This window comes from Bacillus rossius, chromosome 16, assembly GCF_032445375.1.
Source record: "Bacillus rossius redtenbacheri isolate Brsri chromosome 16, Brsri_v3, whole genome shotgun sequence".
Classification (NCBI taxonomy): domain Eukaryota; kingdom Metazoa; phylum Arthropoda; class Insecta; order Phasmatodea; family Bacillidae; genus Bacillus; species Bacillus rossius.
The window spans coordinates 1,197,913-1,217,059 of NC_086343.1; the positions used below are offsets into that span (position 1 = coordinate 1,197,913).

Below are 19,147 nucleotides of genomic sequence, written 5' to 3' on the forward strand. Positions count from 1 at the left end.
GTGTGCTAGTGGATTTGTTTGTTTAGGTTTATTTTGTGAAGGAAGTTGGATAACATAATTAACTATGGCAGTCGTGTTTTAAAGTTGGTTGTTGTGTGTAACATCACTTCCCGCCTTGCGTGCAGAAATGGCATCCCTGCAACACCTGCTTCAGTCCAGCTAGAGCCATTGTTGGGAATTGACACTTTCCCAGACCGTTCCATCATTTCTTTTGTATTCACTTATCGTTAGTTTTACTAGTTTATTATTCTTTGAAACCATTTTTTTCGAGGTCTATGAGTGCCTCAACCTGTTTAAGCAGGTATAATTGTGCAAAAGCCTTGCACCATATGGTAAACGACTGGGCGGTACAGTACATGCTCACTTAAAATTTCCGTTTCAGTCTTATATGACCACGACTGTGCATTACGTACCAAGTGATTTTCGAACTGAAGTGTGATGTCAGTTAGGGATCTCCCAAATTCTCAGTGTTGTTGTGGGTGGTCGTGTAGTGCACTCAGTACACCGCAGCAGCAATAAAACCAACATACCGTCATTTAAAACTACGAGTAGTCCTTTCATTGTTTCCTTCTGCAGCACTGGGTAAGGGGAGAAAGGTTACTAAGTTCGGTACCTCTTTAAGATTTTCCCAAAGCATATAATCTCCAATTGTGATATCATAATCCTGTTTACTGCTCGGAGGGTGAAGCACGTTATTCACTAAGTGATTAGACTTTTCACTCAGCATAAACTGCCCCATCATCTTTAACTTTAAAAATTCCAAGTCATCATCCTCATTTACTTTCACTTTTGAGCTTTCTAAATTAATGCGAAATTCCTCACGACTCAGATTTTCCACCCAACTTATGACCATGGTTACTAAAAAAAAAAGGCAAATTACTACTGCTACACCACTCTAATCCCAGCAGAGTGGCGCACTTTGTTACCACTACCCTTACTCTGCATCAGAAATAACAACACCAACACCCTGCAGGGAGATAAGTTAAACAAAAGCGGCGCACACATGAACAAAATTATTAAGTGCCACAGTAAACAAAGAACTAGCTTTCACGTCTTGAAAGCTACCAGTAAAATATTACCAAAAATGAACCATATTTGAAAACATTAGGAAGAGAAATATAAGAGTATGGATAGGCGGTAGCATTAAAAAAATTCAAAATTATCATTTTGTGATTTACTATAAAAATCATAGACTTTTAAACATCTCTTGCAAGAGAAAATATGGATAGACTTAAGGTGTTTTGCATAACGCTCTATAATAGGGCTTAACACGATAAAAATATATGAAAAATATAACTTTCAAAATACCCTAAAATTATATAAAAAGGAAATGATAAATATATGAACCTCATAAAAACATTAAACATAAAAGCCCGGGCTCAACCTTATTAAAATTGTCATGTCAAAGTCAGTTCAGCTCTTTACACGTGCTTAAAGATTTTTTTATACCAACACAAAATATGTAAAAAGATCGGTAAACGGTGGTGGTGATTTCTTGATAAATCCACTAAAATGTTAGTTCCACGGGAAGTTTAAACATTATAATTAATAGTTTCGTCAAACCAAAAGCAACACAGTGTTATGCTCTCTTTTGCATGTTTGAAGACACCCAGTAGCTGTAGTTGATGCTGGCTTAGCGCTGATGCAGTAATATTCTATTAATAAAAAAGTTCTGTTTTCCCAGGGTTGTACGTAAATAGGGCGTCCCAACACTTCCTTGCAAGTCCGTAGCTTGTAACGGGTTTCTTCTTCAGGTGTGCTAAAAGCGTAGCACACTAAAGCAGCACCGGGTGTGTCCGACGACCATCAGCACCCAGTGTTGTAGGGCACAAAGCCATGCACTCGTAGATCTTGAAAACCAGCAACCACCTTCTGTAGTAGTCGATGATTGACATAGTTACACAGCTCTTTTTGCAATACACGTGAGACTCTCAACGTCTCAACAATACGTTACACTCGCGCGAGCCAGTTGTGAAGTAGGTATTCTCGCGGAGCGCAGGCAGTGGCTCGCCTGTCTAATGGAGGTACTCTAAAAGTACTAAATAATGTGTAGCGCCTCAAAGGAGTCGAGGGACCTCGGCGAACTTTCATGTTTTAATACCAAAAAATTATGTTAATTTTTGTGCGTCCATGTGTGTTTGTGGTATATTTATAGCTACCACTTTAAATAAAGCCAATTTGAGTGTGTTGCATTAATTTAAACATTAATTGATTTATTAATATAGGATTTTAGGAGCCAAAGATGGTTATAAATTGTGAAGCATCTAGTTAACATAACATTCTTTAAGACCATCAAAGAACACAAACTTTAGTCTCTAATAAAATCTTATGAAAATCACTAATTTTTAAAAAGGAATATCAAGACACGGAAAACAAATTAGAATTTTTTTAAAACACTTAAATGTATTCAAGAGACCTAGACCCTGAATCAAGACAATTCTGAAGAAATTCAAAATTCCTATAACATTCGGGACAAAACTAAATTTCTTTTGTTTTATGCTGCGTTGCTGGTAGTTTCAGAATCGTTAGTGAGCGATTTCAGATTTAAAAAATATATAAATATCTTATGTTTAACCTGGGAATGAAATCTCTGTTTACTTCTATACTCCTTTATCCCTATGACGGGTGAAAAAGAGTATCTAATATGCTTGCCTCATTAAGTAAGGAAGAAAAATAGTCGCGAAACAATGCTGCAACTAACGCTCTTAATTTATTTGGAAATAACTGTCCGGTATATATCGGCCACCTAACAACCTAAGGATTGTTGAATTTTCGAAAGAAAATGTTGGATATATAGTTTTTTTTGGTTCGTTTGTGGGAAAGTACTTGGTTGTTTGGAATATTTACCATAAATGTTTCAGATTATCTATTTTCCAATACGGAATAACCGAAACACTATGTTAAAGTGTTTTATCTTATGTTTAAAAAATTAAAAACTGCATAGCCGCAAAGTATGAGTGGTGAAAAATCAAAACTTCAGTTTCAATTGCAAAGAATACACACGTCTGCACATGTGCACATGGCAGCCATGCTTATTTCTTTGCTACCAAGATAATTCAACATTGTCATAAATTTTCCAAAGTATAATAGGTTGCAATTATACTAAATACGCCGCTCCGTTTACACACCATTTCATAAAATCTGAACGAATAATGTCTGTAAGATTACTTTTTATTTTATTTAAGTCGTTATGTTTATGTTTTCTTCATATTTAAAACTTAACTTTGATGTTGGCATTTCCCAACCGCGCCATTTTTTTAGTGGCCTTGTTCCGCCTGTGCTGGAGCGCCCCTGGGCCAGACTTGCCTGCAGCGTTCTGCTAGCCGCGGCTCATGTCAGGATCAGGACAAACTGCCAGTGATTGCAGCGTATAAAGCGGCGCATAATTGGAATAAACGCTTGATCGTTTTTATACCAAAATATAATCACGATATCAATAAAAACAAAACAAAAAAAACAATTATATCTACTTTTTTTTTATAGCTGCGACGTCCCACGTGGAAGAAGTAACCGGAACCAGGTAGTTTTGTGAGGCTGTTCGCCTTGAGAGGTGTAGCCATGTGTGTCGCTCGATTGCCGCAGGCAAGGTGGACGATAAGAGTCTGGCGTAAAAAGAAGACTCTTAAAGTTTATTAGCTCATTTCTTCCCACAAATGTTAGTTTGCAACCTTCCGATGGTGAATAAAAAAAGGTTAAAGTAGCCTTGAACGGCTTTAATTTATAAATCAAGAGTTATTTCCTGAAACACCCGGATTCATTTTCTGGTCCGAAAGCCGGTTGACTACGAGAAGCAGCAGACCGTAAAGGCGGTTTCACACGATCAAATGTGTTCTCAAGGCAATTAACCAGTTTAATTAAAATCATATAATAAAAGTTTTGGTCCAATGAAAATCGCAAGTGTTTATTAAAAGTCATTTCACTCACTACTCAATTACTTGAACCATTATATTCAATGTTTTAATGATAATGACTAGTAACGTTTTAAAACTGTTTTTTTTTTTAGTTTATTAAATTTTCCTAAGATAAAACATTTTTATTACTGTATCTTTACCACTAATATCATTAATTATTATTTAAACATTTCTTCTTGTTAAATAATGCTTAGATTTCTATGAAATTTTATTTATATAAGTTTTTGCTAGAAAAATCATTTAATGTTTTTAATTTTATAGTTTTTTAAACACATTAGATTGTCACAAACAAAAAATATTTTTTTTTTTAATTGAATGAATAATTCCAAGGAAGAAGTAAAAGAAGGTGTTAGAAAGGTAAATCTGTGATGGACGTGCAACAGTGGACTTGTTGGACGAGGCGGAGTGGAGGGTCACTAGAGGGGGAGGGGGCAGTGATGGGGGCAGGCACCTGCTAGCCTCGCCGTGTCCTGGTCTCCTCGCGCCTAATGGCGCGTGTCACTGGCGCGGCCTTCTGCGGGCCGTCACTACACATCTCTCTCACCAGCACCAGGGCAGGCAGCCCCGCTGGGACACTCCAGCACTGTTAGAACCCAGCAGCGGCCGGCCCCCCGAGGCCTGGCAGTGGCCGAGGCAGTTCAGCTGCAGCTGCCCTGCGGCAGTGCCTGAGCCGGACTGCGGCCTGCGGTGCTGCCACGTGCCCGAGCCCAGGCTGCAGCTCAGGACATGGCACGAAGCCTCCCTCCACCGCGGCCTCTGCGAGCGCCAATAGCAGCGCGCCCCTCCGCACACCGGCGCGTGTACAACCCCAGCCACCTCCTCCCAACACAGCTGTATCTTCCAGGGGTGTCGAGTTCGAGCTTCCTACTCCGAGGTTTATCACACAAGTGCAGCGATCTGGGACATGCCTGCAAAGGAAAACTCAAGAGAGTTAAAAAAAAAAAAAAAAAATGGTTAGAAATGTTATGATATTACTCGCATAAAATCCAATTACTTCTGTTTTTTTTACGGCATTTCTTTCCTTGTAGAGCAACACTGACAATGCCCTTGTTCCTCAAAATCAGTTCTCTACTGGCAATTGAGAATGTGACGGAGTGGCCCAGTGCGAAGGAACCTAAATAATTCAGATGTAGGCTTGGGATATTTGCAAATACATGTGGTCTCAAATACTGTTATTTAATAGTTTCAAACGCTACAAGATAATATAAAACATTATTTGGATCATGGGAGGGCCTGGAGCCACGCCGGCTGAGAATGCTTACTCGCGGTGTCCTCATATTCTGTTCTAAATATTAATTGCAAAATTTTGATTCTACGCAGTAGAATCTAAGCAGAAGCATACGCATAATTTCAATTCGGTGAGGGGAGTGGGGGGTTTAATCACCTTTTCAACTGTTTGCTTTCAATTTTTTTACTTTTGTTTGTGGGAATGATGCATTTATAGTTTTATTTAGTAATTCGTAAGGGAGGATAGATCCCACCATCACCCCTGCGTGCGCCGCTGGTCATGACAGCGCCACTGTAGCGCTGAGTCAGGCAGACGGCACAGCACCGCTGCGTGGCGGGTAGCAGCCTCGTGGCCGCCAGGCGCAGCCGGCCTGCTGACTACACAGGCCCCCTGTGAGCAAGACGACTGACACGACAGCACACGTGGTGATACTCCTTGCAGCGAGCCGGATGCGCCCCCACTCTTTCTGTATGTGTGATTACAGCAACTCTGTTGTTGTTGTTGTTGTTGTTGTCCTCTCTCCCAATGTGCTGTGTACAGGAAGTGCATGGTCGATAGGTTTGCTAGGCTAAGCTGTGATGTTCCTGGGGCATGAGGGCTGTATTATTACTAGTTTCTACAGTTACATAATTTTTACCATAAAATTCTCATGAGATTTAAATACACATACAAAACCACAGGTTAAATCTTTTGGCCTAATAAAGTCATATAATATTGTTACATGTTATACAACTCTTTATTGATGCAAATTGTATTTGAATCTTGTGAAATAATGGAAATAGTGTAAGTCATCCAAAACAAGGTGACGTTTTGGAATAATGGAACTAGTTTAAGTCATCCAAAACAAGACGACAAACGTTTTGAGTGTGAATTTTTTTTGGTAACAATTAAGCGATGACTCAATATGTCGTAATATTATGTAGATGTAGATATCATTATTAAAAGAAAATAAAAGAAATAATTATTGGTAAGGATAATTTGTGACAAAATGTGTTTTCAGATTATTTTTATACCTTGTCGTTTGTACGTGTTTAGTGTGTTTATAATTATTTATAAATTGAAATATATGAATGCATTCCTTTCCAATATCAGTTTATTTATCTGTCCAAATTATTTTTGGCTTTTTGGAAAAAAAAATTAAATACTGTATTAATGTATGAATTGATGGAATTACACACCACATGGGCAACAAACATATGAGTTCATGAATATAACGAAGTACTGTTATTGATTAATTTAGATGGACATACAGTTCCGTAAGCATGTCTATTTTCGTTTGTTTGTTTAACTGCTGACTGTGTGTAAATTACTCGAAGGAAAAATAAATGTTTTGAACAATTTTCCAGGGAAAATAAAAAAAATTGACTAATAAAAACATTTAAATCAGCTTATTTTTCAAGTTTGCTGCCTACACTGCTCATCTTCATTTTTTCGCCCATGATTCAAATATTTTCTTTAAAACATCATACAATAAACACTGAGTGAACTAAACGCAGTGGTACTATTGGCAGTCACGGTCACAAACACTCAAATTCATCTGAACGTGAGTAGCTCTGTCGATGCCGGACTACAAAATGTGCCGAACCGATTTTTTTTTTTGCAGGACTAAGGAGCGCGAATGGTACCAGGATATCCCTACCAGATGAGTTATTTTTCATGGCGATATAAATAATGAAAATTGGCCTTAATGCGGATGAGAGCACGCAAAACATTTTGAAACCCATTTGCAGTCTAACCTGAAAGCAGCAGGCTGTGCGGTTAGTAGAGAATAAAAAGACAAATTAAGCGTTCATAGCATTTTATGACCAGTACTATTTCATGTTTAGGCACAGTGAACTCGAGTGAATTTCCTATGTATCAAATTATTGTCGAAAAACCTTACAAAAATAAAATAATTGTATATATAGAACGCTTGTTTACAAAGCGGTGACACAGTCTTCCTTCGAAATAAGAGATTGTCAAGTTTCCGATTATATGTCGGATGGGATAAAAAGCTCGAATGTACCATAAACTATTACACTAATATCTTAGTTCAAGTGTTTCCGAGCCCAGGAGGGAAGCAAGAGTTAAATTCAAATGTCATTGCATAACGATGATGTGCTTACAACCCGATAATTAAGTTTATAAAGAAACAACCCAACAATTTCTCGAACCGCTTGAAAACTGAAAGATTACGTCGTTACGCGCGACCACACTTTCACAGCGCGGCGCGACGGATTGTTGAATTGCGAGGCGGCCAGAGATGGCGTCGGAAAGTGCGCAGGCAGATATTCCCGGAGAGAAACCGTCGGTGCTGGAATGGAATGTGCCCACCGGCTCGGGTGGGGGAGGGGGAACAGGTGCGCATGCGCGTGACGTCACCTCCCGCTCTCCCCCTGGTTCTCCTTGGAGCCGCCAGCCGCGCGCCAGTGTCTGAGACAGCGCGCTCCATCTTGGTTCGTTGCATTGTTGCTCGCGCGACGTGTTGACAGTTGCGGTGGCGTCTCGTGGCTTGTGTCCGTGTCCTGGCTGGTACACCACGGCGGCGGAGACACTGTCAAGTAAGTTACTCAAGTGCTCGTTTCCTGAAGCCTGGTTGGGTTTCGTTGGGCTGGCGAGAAGGCCGTGTGCGCCCAGTCTGGCAACCTCTATTAAACTACGGTTTCGTAACAAAGCCTTGCTCTCAGCCACGTTGGTTCTTTTCCAGTAATGTATCGGTGCAAATTTATCTAAATAAAATGAACTCAATCTGATTATTCTTGAAGAAAATATAAAATTAACGGTTTTCATATGGGGGTGAAATCAAGTAGACGGCTTCAGAAGTTTTCTTTGCTCTGTCATATATAGTGTGAGTCTGATGTTACTTTAGCTGCAGGTTCACCTCGAAAAAATAAGCTGAAAACATCTTTGGTAATTCCTAAGGATGGTGTACGCCTTTGAAATTGAAGCTGATTTTTATTGTAAAAATAGAGAAAGTATTTCAGTTAGAACACTGAGCGTGTGATTTATGTTTAATGGAATGAAGTTCTATAACCATTGCGAATTTTGTTTTTATTTCATTGAAATAATTGGGGTAGTAAACACGCCACAAAAAAAATCATGTGGAAACAAAAGGTGTACCCCCAATTATTTCAATGAATTAATTTTGCTAAAGCGATAACTATGCGGTGGTTGTACAACTACATTCAAACAAACATGTTCCATCTTAGATACTTTTTCTATTATTTTCATTAAAACTGTTGTTCAGCCCCAACTTCAAAGACGTATACCTACCACCAGCCTAGGGGAGCACTGTATTCCGTAAGTCCTATAGACGATTTCAAATTATTTTTTTCAGGGTGAAAACGCAGCCAAAGTTTTTTGGTCGAATTCAGACTCATACTTGTAATTTTCTAGCACTATCATTCCAATCGATAATCTATCCTACAATACTTACACGCAATAAATAATATTACCTGATGACGGTAATAATAATTTAGGAGATAAAATGATTTTTATATAAATTATATAAATGATAATGAATTTAATCATACATTCATAAGAAACGGAATAAAAGGCAAAAAAAAAAAATTATATTTGTGCAACCAGGAACGTACGCAAGATTTCAATTGTCTTTGCCGCGAAGTTGATGTTTGTGGGTGGATGAGGGGGGGGGGGGGGGGGGGGGGTGTTTGAAGAAAAAAAACTGCCAGCTGTTTTCTTTCAAATTATTTCCTTTTGTTGGTGGGGATAGTACATTTATTTATAGATAGATTTTTAGGATTTTGGGGAGGGGGTGATCCCCTTCCCTATGTGTACTGTTGTCTAAATTTTGTATCGTAAATAGTTAAGTAACACTTTGCGGACAAATTTTGATTCAAAATTGTATTATTCCTTCTTGTACACTATCATATAAGTTTTGTAAAATTTTAAATTGAAATACGTAGAACAAAAAAAAAAAAGACAGCCGTAGAACAGATATTTAAGAAGTCGGATACTTAGGTACCGGTACTTAAAAATCAGTATGTAATATTTTATCAAGCCCATAGTGGCTTTTCAGTACTTTATAGAATATTCCATTACAAAACTTCATATTTGAATTAGTACTAAATATTACATCAGGTAAACTAACCTTGACTTGGTTTTTCCAGTCTCTTTTAAGTTGGCGGACTGTACAGTAAACACACACATTAGAATGTAATTGGACGGGTTCGGGTCACGTGATAGCTGGCACAGGTTACAAGTAACCAGTAAGAACAGCTGACTTACTTCTTGTCTAGCGGCTCGTTGCCAATGCTGTTCCCAGCACAGCAAATGTGCCGAAGAAGTGGTTGTTGCTGCGTGTTGCACAGAGAAACACAGCAGCACAGCAACACAGCTCCGTGGGAGTGTTGCGAAATGCCTGGGAGATAACAGACTGTTGCGTGGTTGTCTCCAGCAGACTGACTGACTGTTGCTAGTGGATACGATTGAGAAATCTGCCCTGTAGATGTGTGGTTTGGTTCTGTAGATAAAATCAATTTTAACTATGTTACGAAAATAGTTTTTCTCTTTTTTAAAAAAACTTTAAATATGACAAATAATGTAATTTAATATTCGGTGAACATTTTTCGTGCCGATTTATTTTCGAACACCTAAGTGTCATCATCATCCTTCAGCTATTCTCTTTACTAGGCATCGGTAATTTCCGCAAATTTCGGCAAGCACGACTGTATTTATATTGACCTTTTCACAGACTTTAGCGTTGCTGACGCGCTAGGCCACTATAAGTGCATTGCCGTGGCGCACATGTCTGCGGTGTAGAGTCAGCGTGCCTGACTTCTGGAGCCATGTGTGTCTCTTGTGGGCTTGTGAGCGGTTACTCCCCTACCGAGCCTTACGGCGGCGGGCGAAGACACGTCATCGCCTGTTAAACAATGGGTGTGTCTGTGTCAGTGAGGCGGGATGATAGGTGCTTCTGGCGCGGTGTCTCTATATTGAACTGGCGCGCAGTAGGCCAACTGTGAGATTTCAGCGGTAACCATAGCATTATATGGCGGAGAAATGAAGGCAAATGTGTAATACAAGGCTATTGCGTGTCTCAGCAATCTGTATAAGGTGTTTCATGCCTAATAATTAGGGGCATGCATATTTCGCGAAAAGATTCTGAGACTAGCTGAAAGTTAAAACAATGTAGCATCGTTTGTGTGTCATTATTGGACGAGTTTCTTTCAGGCACATGTCGATTGTTAAACCACCAATCACAGTAACTCAGTGCGGAACCAAACTCGTCCTGAGTGGCTCGACCAAATGAGGCAACGACTTCTCTTACCGACGGCCGCCGATCACAAAGAAGAACCCGCTGGTGAGGGTATAACTTGTTGCAGTCTAATAGGCGTTCAGATTTTTTCGCGAAAAATGCCTGCCCCTACTAATAATTAATCTGAAAACACGCGTTTTACCCCTTTTCACTCTCCTGAAAAAATACAGTTTGAAAACGAAACACGGAAACAGAACTACCCATCCTCCCTCAGCGTACTATAAAATGCATTTCGTAAACAGACGCCACTAGGATGTGTTGGTATGCGCCCAGGTGGGCGGGGCTCTGATACAGAGTGTTCGAGACCCGCAGACCCGCGAGGTGCACACTACTACCTGTTGCCTGGCTAGCCGTGAGCCCTGGTTGTCACACGGCACCCGTGATCCGTGCATTTCCAGTGTAGCATCGTCAGTGTGGGGTAGGGACCTGAAAAATTCGCTGTTTCGATGACCTCCAGGATAGTCTACACAGTCCTCTGTACACTCGGGCAAATAACACAAGTTCGTTGGCTGCTGACTTGTGAGTCGTCTCAACTGGTGTTTGCCCGTGATTCGTTACTTCTTTGGTCTAGGAGTTTCTCATTGGCCCATAGTCGCCCAGACGAACAGTGAGCCAATAGGAAAAGCAGCTTATAAATGTATACGTGTATGAATTTCAGACTATCGCGAAATGAATCTGCGAATTTTTCCGGTGTCTAGTGTGTGGTGAGTTTCTTTCAGGCACGTGTCCACTGTTGGAACACAGTCACAGTTACACAGCGTCCTGATTGGCTCGGTCAAACAAGGCAATGGCTTCTCTCGCAGGCGGCCGCCAACTGCAGGAAAAAAAAACCGCTAGCGCAGGAATATCAGCTTGCATTTTAATGGGCGCTCAGATTCTTCCACGAACAATGCCTGCGCTTATTTATGAGGTGTTTGTCATTGGATACTAACCTTGCGAGGGCCATTCAAGTGTAGGTACCGACATTTGCATTCCAGACTGTCGCCAAACATAGCACGGATCTTCGGGTCCCTGGATATTTCTAACATTTTCATTTTACTGGAGAGAATCTTCAAAGAGTTAAGACACCAATATTAATATTTTGTAGATAATTTATTATTGTGTAACGAAGTCTGCAACATTTTTTTTTTAGCCTCTTAAGTTTAAATTCATCAGTCTACTTAGTAATCTTCACGGTGAGATCCGTGACTTCGACGCCTTTGTGAAACAAACACACACGCAGTGGATAATGTCCCACCAGTTTCGTGAACATGCCGTCACTTGAAACGTCTGCAGGCGGAGCAGTGCGTGACGCAATGAGCCGATGCACCGCGCATGCCCAGACACACGGCCGCGGTGATCCGGCAGTGGCGTGCCCTTGCCTTGTGCTTTGGCTGGAGTCGTCGAGGGATAACTCCCAGTGAGGGTTGGGGGGGGGGCCCTATTGTTGTTGCTCTCCCCATTATTTATCGTCTTTATTGTTGGCAAAGTTGAGGTGACACACCCTTTCTAACACATTAAAAGATTCACTACATTAGCACAGCATATTCAATAAAATAAAGCATAACTAAATAAAGGCTAAACAGAAAGCTAATTAATACGTAACTCAAAATTAAGCTTAAGCATTCACCTGGAATGTAATTAATGGTTAAAAATAATTCATTGCCGATATAAGAAAATATGAGCCAGTACACAGTGTACCATGACGTGGTCTTCAGGCTCGCTAAAGAAGCTACCATGTTCTAAACATAATAACAAATAAGGTATACCTTCATTATAGAAAAATCTTGCGTTGCATTGGAAAAAAAAGTATGCAAATAATACTTATCAATGACAGTGTTTTCATGAGGTATTAATCATGTCATATTACTGTTAATTTCTTATTTCATGCTTTTTATTCTTATTTTATGACTGCTATTTTAAATTTAACATTATAATTGAGAAACGAATTTAAGATGAGTAGGGACCTGAGAGTTCTGGAAGCCCTTGACCGTGACCTTGACAGGATGACTGACACAGTGCATGCAGCCTTCTTGGAGCGTCCTGGTCGCCGAGACCAGTCGTAGCGCACCAAGTTGCTTAGGTTTGACTATATGTATCTACAGCGTGCCTCAGCCTTTGATCGCAGAGTGCAGACAAGCGGCCGTTCACTTCACCAGTCTCCATGTGCGTGTACAGTCCGTCTCTCCTCTGTTCTCTCATGAGGTCTCTCATGCTGCATCACTGATCACTTCTGGATAGTAGCTGTAATCACACCCATTACGAAGTATTGCTTCGCCGGTCTCTAAGTGAATGCTGGCTGTCTCGTGTTAAGATCCAGAGGCCCAGCGGTAGACGATGAGAGGCAAGGCAAGTCCAGTCACGTGGTGCGGGCAGGAAGTCACCGCGCACTTCCTGCCGAGCGTGTGACGGGACTGCTTAGCGCCGCGTCGGGACAGCGACTGTCCGCAGTGTCCGCTCCAACAACACCCAACAACACCCAACAACACCCAACAACACCCAACAACACCCAGCAACACGACTTGCGGCGTGAGCTTGTTTCCGGCGCACAGCTTCTGTCTCAAATTAATCTAACGTCTACTAAGGATTTATGGAATACAGTGGCGCCTCTGAGAGGGGCACGCTCTATTTTTTTTTTTTGTTATTCAAATCTGCTCTAACGATTAACGTATAGAAAACCTCAGATTTTTATTTCCTTCGTCGATTTTCAAAAGTGGGGGTGCTAACTTCGTACCGGTCTGTAGGACTGTAAGGTCGGGTTAAGGGAATGTAATTTAAGTTGTATTTCATAAACTCACTTAAACAGCTACCGTGACACTGATGAGTGCTGTATTTAAATGTTGAACTGTAACTGGATTATAGTTTTACTGGCAAACGTCGTTATAAATATTTTGAACGCTACCTACTCCGAAATTAACGCGAGGGGCATTGTACCTGAATGTAGACATCATATTTGACTTGTTATTGTTGTTTTGTACGTTATAGCGCCCAGGAGTTCCGTAACTACGTGTTGTTGTCCCTGGTGCCTCCCGCTGCATGCGAGTGTTTCGCTCCAAAACTCGTTCCTCCGTCAGCGGCCGTTCAGGCGGTCAGCCCCAGAGCGCGCCGTCTGCACCAGTCCGGGGCGTTCTGCAATCCGGCACCGATGCAGTCGTTACTCTAGGGATTTTTTTACAGCGGATTTCCGTTGGGTTTTCACAACACTCCAGCAGCCATAGAGCAGGTTATTGCAACTGGTTTTAAGTATCATTGTGCTGTGTGTTAGTCTGGTGACGACGTGTGACTCAGAGATGAAGAATGGAATCAGATGGAGCATTAGCCGTCAGACGTGAAGCCGTTCCCATCCTTTTTTTTTTTAATTTTCACATACAGATATGGCGTACGTTTGTTTATAGTTGTATCAGTTGTTCTAGCTTGCTTTTATTAACGACTGTAGTTAAGGTGTTCGGAAGAAAACTATATCAGAATATTACTGTTTAATATCTTAATATATATAAATCCAGTGTCCTGATGTTTGTTTACAGTGAACTCTTCACCAAGTCAACCGATTTCGATGAAAATTGGCATTTATGTGTAATTTTTTCCAACTTGAGAGATAGGATAGTTTTTATTTCGATTAATGGCCTTAATAATTAATAATAAATAATAAATAACCGATCGCCATGCGTAAACAAAAAATCATAGGTCATAAACATACAAACAGTAATTGTGTGACATTTCTCTATGTCCAACACACTGTCATATAGCGCTATCCAGTTTGCTTTAACTCGCAGACAATAAAGCTCCATGTGTTTATCAACGCCGGGTACTGCAGCTAGTGTTTGTATATATTAAAAGTCCAAAACGAATGTTTATAATAAATATGTAATGATACGAATTCACATTCAGGTACAGCTGATGCCGCCGTGTTGGTAGGTGTGGTGCACAGAACTCACACTCCCTTGGACTCGGGTCAGACCTGGCGCGCGGCGTGCCGGACTACAGAGCCGCGCGGCAGTTACCGCCTGCGTGGCGAGCGGAACCATGTACGGTTACACGTGCGTCGCGGGTTCGAGTCCTCCCGACCAGGCAGCCGTGACCGTCTGGCGCCTCGCCCCCTCCCCTCAGTCCGTCTCACTCTTAGACCGCAGTACACTGTTGCCACGAGGCTTGTTCTCAGCATGTACTATCGTTAGTCATGATAAGTGTTATTATACGACTTGGGTGTATTTAGACTGAAATGGATAGCAATTCATTTTTTTTATTCGAATAAATGTTAGTTGTATTGAAGTCCACGAAACGCGCAATGCTGTCTTGCAAAAAAAAATGGCAGACAGTTCTATCTACTCTCCTCATTTGTTTGTCAGATTGAAAATTAATATTTTAATTTGCTGGTGAAATAACTGACTTCCTTCACAATCAGGCACTATACGGCTGGGATCCTGGGAAGTAGTGGGAACATGCAGCTCCGGGGCCACCAGCGTCACTGCATGCTGACGTCACTGTCACGCACACGAGTAGGGAAGGCGGTCACACCAGTGTTGTTTTTAGTTCAAACACGCTGGCTTGTTTTAGGGGCTCGCCTAGCCAGAGGTGTGTGTGAGTGTCTGTGTCGGCGAGGCGGGATGAGTGTGAAGCTCGCTGGTGCTTCTAGCGCGGTGTCGCCTCTGAACTGGCGCGCAGTCTTCTCGTCGTGCATATGAGCGGTGACCGTAACATTATATGGCGGGGAAATGAAGAGAAAGTGGTACTGCAAGTTTGAGTGCTTTTAAGGATCTGAATTGGATGTTTCATGCCTAAAAATTACTCTGAAAATTAGATTTTCTTTACCAATTTTCACTCTTCTAACAATACGGTTTAAAAACAAATACGGAAACAGAACTACTCATGCATCCTCAGCATATTCTGAAATGTTTTTTTTTTGTGAACGTACACAACTTGAAAACCTTCAATATATATATTTTTTTAAATCTCGTTGTTTCTTGTGAAGTTCTGCACGCCACATGTGTGCCCAGCTAGGTGGAGTCCTCAGCCGCTGTCTCCCATCACGAGTACAGATGGCGAGTTAGCACCGCAATGGCGCGGCTTCTATGAGGCAAGCACTCTAGAAGTACCCGCTGTTCACCTGATCGTAAACACAACGTGGCGCGGTGATTAAGGCAGTGGATACAATGGCTTAGTTGATGGTAGCGGGGTGGAGCGAGGCAGATAGTGCGCCATTGTCTCGCGCGGGGTCGCGGCACACTGCACCCTGGACTAGGGGCAGGGGGTTCTGTCATCGAGACTATCGGCGGGTGTATTTGCCACATGGGGGGTCACAATTAAACTTTAAAAGAAACGCGCGTTGAACTGACAAAAAAAAAAGAAGAAAAGAAACAGTTTTACTGTTAGCAAATTGCAGAACACAAAACGCTTTATGCTCAAGAGTAGCCATTTTGCGTAGGTGGCGCTGCGAGCGTGAAAACAACACAACAGTACTCGCGCATGAACTTATCTAAAACCGTTTGAGTCAATCTTTAATTGTGACCGTGATCCAAAACTCTACAACGTTTACAGTTGATACTATTAAAATTTATAACTAGGACATTATTTGTGGACATACTGTATTTGGAGCTAGCTTGCACTGCAGCTGTTGTCTCAGCATGACACAGAGCTCGGCCACTTGTTGAATGGCGGTCGTGCACTCCTGTGTTGTTGTAACAAGAGGCGGCAGTGTGTGGGGTCACCAAGCACGCGCGGACAGGCTCGTGGGTGCGAGGAGGCGACCAGACGTCGTGAGAGACTGCGGCTGCCGGCGGAGGTAGTCGTGGACTTCCGCAGTTTTCCTTCCGTCCGCTGAATTTCTCCCGCATGTGGGTCGTCGTGCCCCGCCGGACAGGTTCGGCCGTCCGCGTCGACCAGCTCGCAGTAAGATACAGCACCGCGCTCGAGTCGCACCTTCATGCAGGACTTAGGGCCGGGTCTCCAAGCTCAGAGGAGCCACACGCCTCCTCCTGGGTCATGCACAGGGGCTTAGGGCCGGGTCTCCAAGCTCAGAGGAGCCACACGCCTCCTCCTGGGTCATGCACAGGGGCTTAGGGCCGGGTCTCCAAGCTCAGAGGAGCCACACGCCTCCTCCTGGGTCATGCACAGGGGCTTAGGGCCGGGTCTCCAAGCTCAGAGGAGCCACACGCCACCTCCTGGGTCACGCACAGGGGCTTAGGGCCGGGTCTCCAAGCACAGAGGAGCCACACGCCTCCTCCTGGGTCATGCACAGGGGCTTAGGGCCGGGTCTCCAAGCACAGAGGAGCCACACGCCACCTCCTGGGTCATGCACAGGGGCTTAGGGCCGGGTCTCCAAGCTCAGAGGAGCCACACGCCTCCTCCTGGGTCATGCACAGGGGCTTAGGGCCGGGTCTCCAAGCTCAGAGGAGCCACACGCCACCTCCTGGGTCATGCACAGGGGCTTAGGGCCGGGTCTCCAAGCTCAGAGGAGCCACACGCCTCCTCCTGGGTCATGCACAGGGGCTTAGGGCCGGGTCTCCAAGCTCAGAGGAGCCACACGCCACCTCCTGGGTCATGCACAGGGGCTTAGGGCCGGGTCTCCAAGCTCAGAGGAGCCACACGCCACCTCCTGGGTCATGCACAGGGGCTTAGGGCCGGGTCTCCAAGCACAGAGGAGCCACACGCCACCTCCTGGGTCACGCACAGGGGCTTAGGGCCGGGTCTCCAAGCACAGAGGAGCCACACGCCACCTCCTGGGTCATGCACAGGGGCTTAGGGCCGGGTCTCCAAGCTCAGAGGAGCCACACGCCACCTCCTGGGTCATGCACAGGGGCTTAGGGATGGGTCTCCAAGCTCAGAGGAGCCACACGCCTCCTCCTGGGTCATGCACAGGGGCTTAGGGCCGGGTCTCCAAGCTCAGAGGAGCCACACGCCTCCTCCTGGGTCATGCACAGGGGCTTAGGGCCGGGTCTCCAAGCACAGAGGAGCCACACGCCACCTCCTGGGTCATGCACAGGGGCTTAGGGCCGGGTCTCCAAGCTCAGAGGAGCCACACGCCTCCTCCTGGGTCATGCACAGGGGCTTAGGGCCGGGTCTCCAAGCACAGAGGAGCCACACGCCACCTCCTGGGTCATGCACAGGGGCTTAGGGCCGGGTCTCCAAGCTCAGAGGAGCCACACGCCACCTCCTGGGTCATGCACAGGGGCTTAGGGCCGGGTCTCCAAGCTCAGAGGAGCCACACGCCACCTCCTGGGTCACGCACAGGGGCTTAGGGCCGGGTCTCCAAGCACAGAGGAGCCACACGCCACCTCCTGGGTCATGCACAGGGGCTTAGGGCCGGGTCTCCAAGCTCAGAGGAGCCACACGCCACCTCCTGGGTCATGCACAGGGGCTTAGGGATGGGTCTCCAAGCTCAGAGGAGCCACACGCCTCCTCCTGGGTCATGCACAGGGGCTTAGGGCCGGGTCTCCAAGCTCAGAGGAGCCACACGCCTCCTCCTGGGTCATGCACAGGGGCTTAGGGCCGGGTCTCCAAGCTCAGAGGAGCCACACGCCTCCTCCTGGGTCATGCACAGGGGCTTAGGGCCGGGTCTCCAAGCACAGAGGAGCCACACGCCACCTACTGGGTCATGCACAGGGGCTTAGGGCCGGGTCTCCAAGCTCAGAGGAGCCACACGCCACCTCCTGGGTCATGCACAGGGGCTTAGGGATGGGTCTCCAAGCTCAGAGGAGCCACACGCCTCCTCCTGGGTCATGCACAGGGGCTTAGGGCCGGGTCTCCAAGCTCAGAGGAGCCACACGCCTCCTCCTGGGTCATGCACAGGGGCTTAGGGCCGGGTCTCCACGCTCAGAGGAGCCACACGCCTCCTCCTGGGTCATGCACAGGGGCTTAGGGCCGGGTCTCCAAGCACAGAGGAGCCACACGCCACCTACTGGGTCATGCACAGGGGCTTAGGGCCGGGTCTCCAAGCTCAGAGGAGCCACACGCCACCTCCTGGGTCACGCACAGGGGCTTAGGGCCGGGTCTCCAAGCTCAGAGGAGCCACACGCCTCCTCCTGGGTCATGCACAGGGGCTTAGGGCCGGGTCTCCAAGCTCAGAGGAGCCACACGCCACCTCCTGGGTCATGCACAGGGGCTTAGGGCCGGGTCTCCAAGCTCAGAGGAGCCACACGCCACCTCCTGGGTCATGCACAGGGGCTTAGGGCCGGGTCTCCAAGCTCAGGTCGGAAATAAAATTGGTAGGCGTAACCGAGTTTTAAAGTTATTTAGCAGTTTTTTTTTTTTAATTAGCCACCTCTTTGCGGCACAAAAGTCGCAGGAGCTACGTTCGGGAACCTGCGAAAGCAACGGTCTTACAACTGAAACGGTATTGTTGCTATGCCTGCAGTCCAGGATGAAGTAGTTAGTCTTCGTACCAGTCCGTAACAACTATAACGCTCGGAAAGACACGATTGATGGCAGGTCGTGCGTTTCTTGAAGGGAGTCACCTGTGAGGGGTAGGGCAGGGAAGTAGAGGAAGTGGGAGGAGCAGTTGTGTAACAGGTCTGCATGCTAGCAGTGACCAGCTCTGAGACAGCTCGGCGATGGTCCTCAAGCCACGCCCATGTTGGGTGGGGAGAGGGTCTGCTGGCCACGCCCCCCTCGGCGCTAATTGGCGGCGGAGGAATGCGAGAGAAAGCTGTGGACGGCTCTCGCCGTCTCCAGACAGGGACCAGGGAGGCTGTGCTCCGCTCCAGGTGCACCAGCTGATACAGGCAGCAACACAGCACTCCTGCATGCCTCCCTGTTGGTCCATACTCCGGTGCCTTC

At 44.9% G+C, this 19,147-nt stretch overlaps 1 protein-coding gene across 2 annotated transcripts in view; it reads left to right on the plus strand.

The window, feature by feature from the left end:
- The first annotated feature begins 7,546 nt into the window (after window positions 1-7,546).
- The window catches only part of LOC134539799 (uncharacterized), a 67,175-nt gene continuing 55,574 nt past the window's right edge, over window positions 7,547-19,147 (plus strand). Inside the window, exon 1 of one of the 2 annotated variants that reach the window (XM_063382067.1) lies at window positions 7,547-7,679. The gene's annotated coding sequence lies outside the window, so the exon portion shown is untranslated. The remainder of the gene's footprint in view (window positions 7,680-19,147) is intronic. The other variant, XM_063382068.1, reaches the window with a different exon arrangement.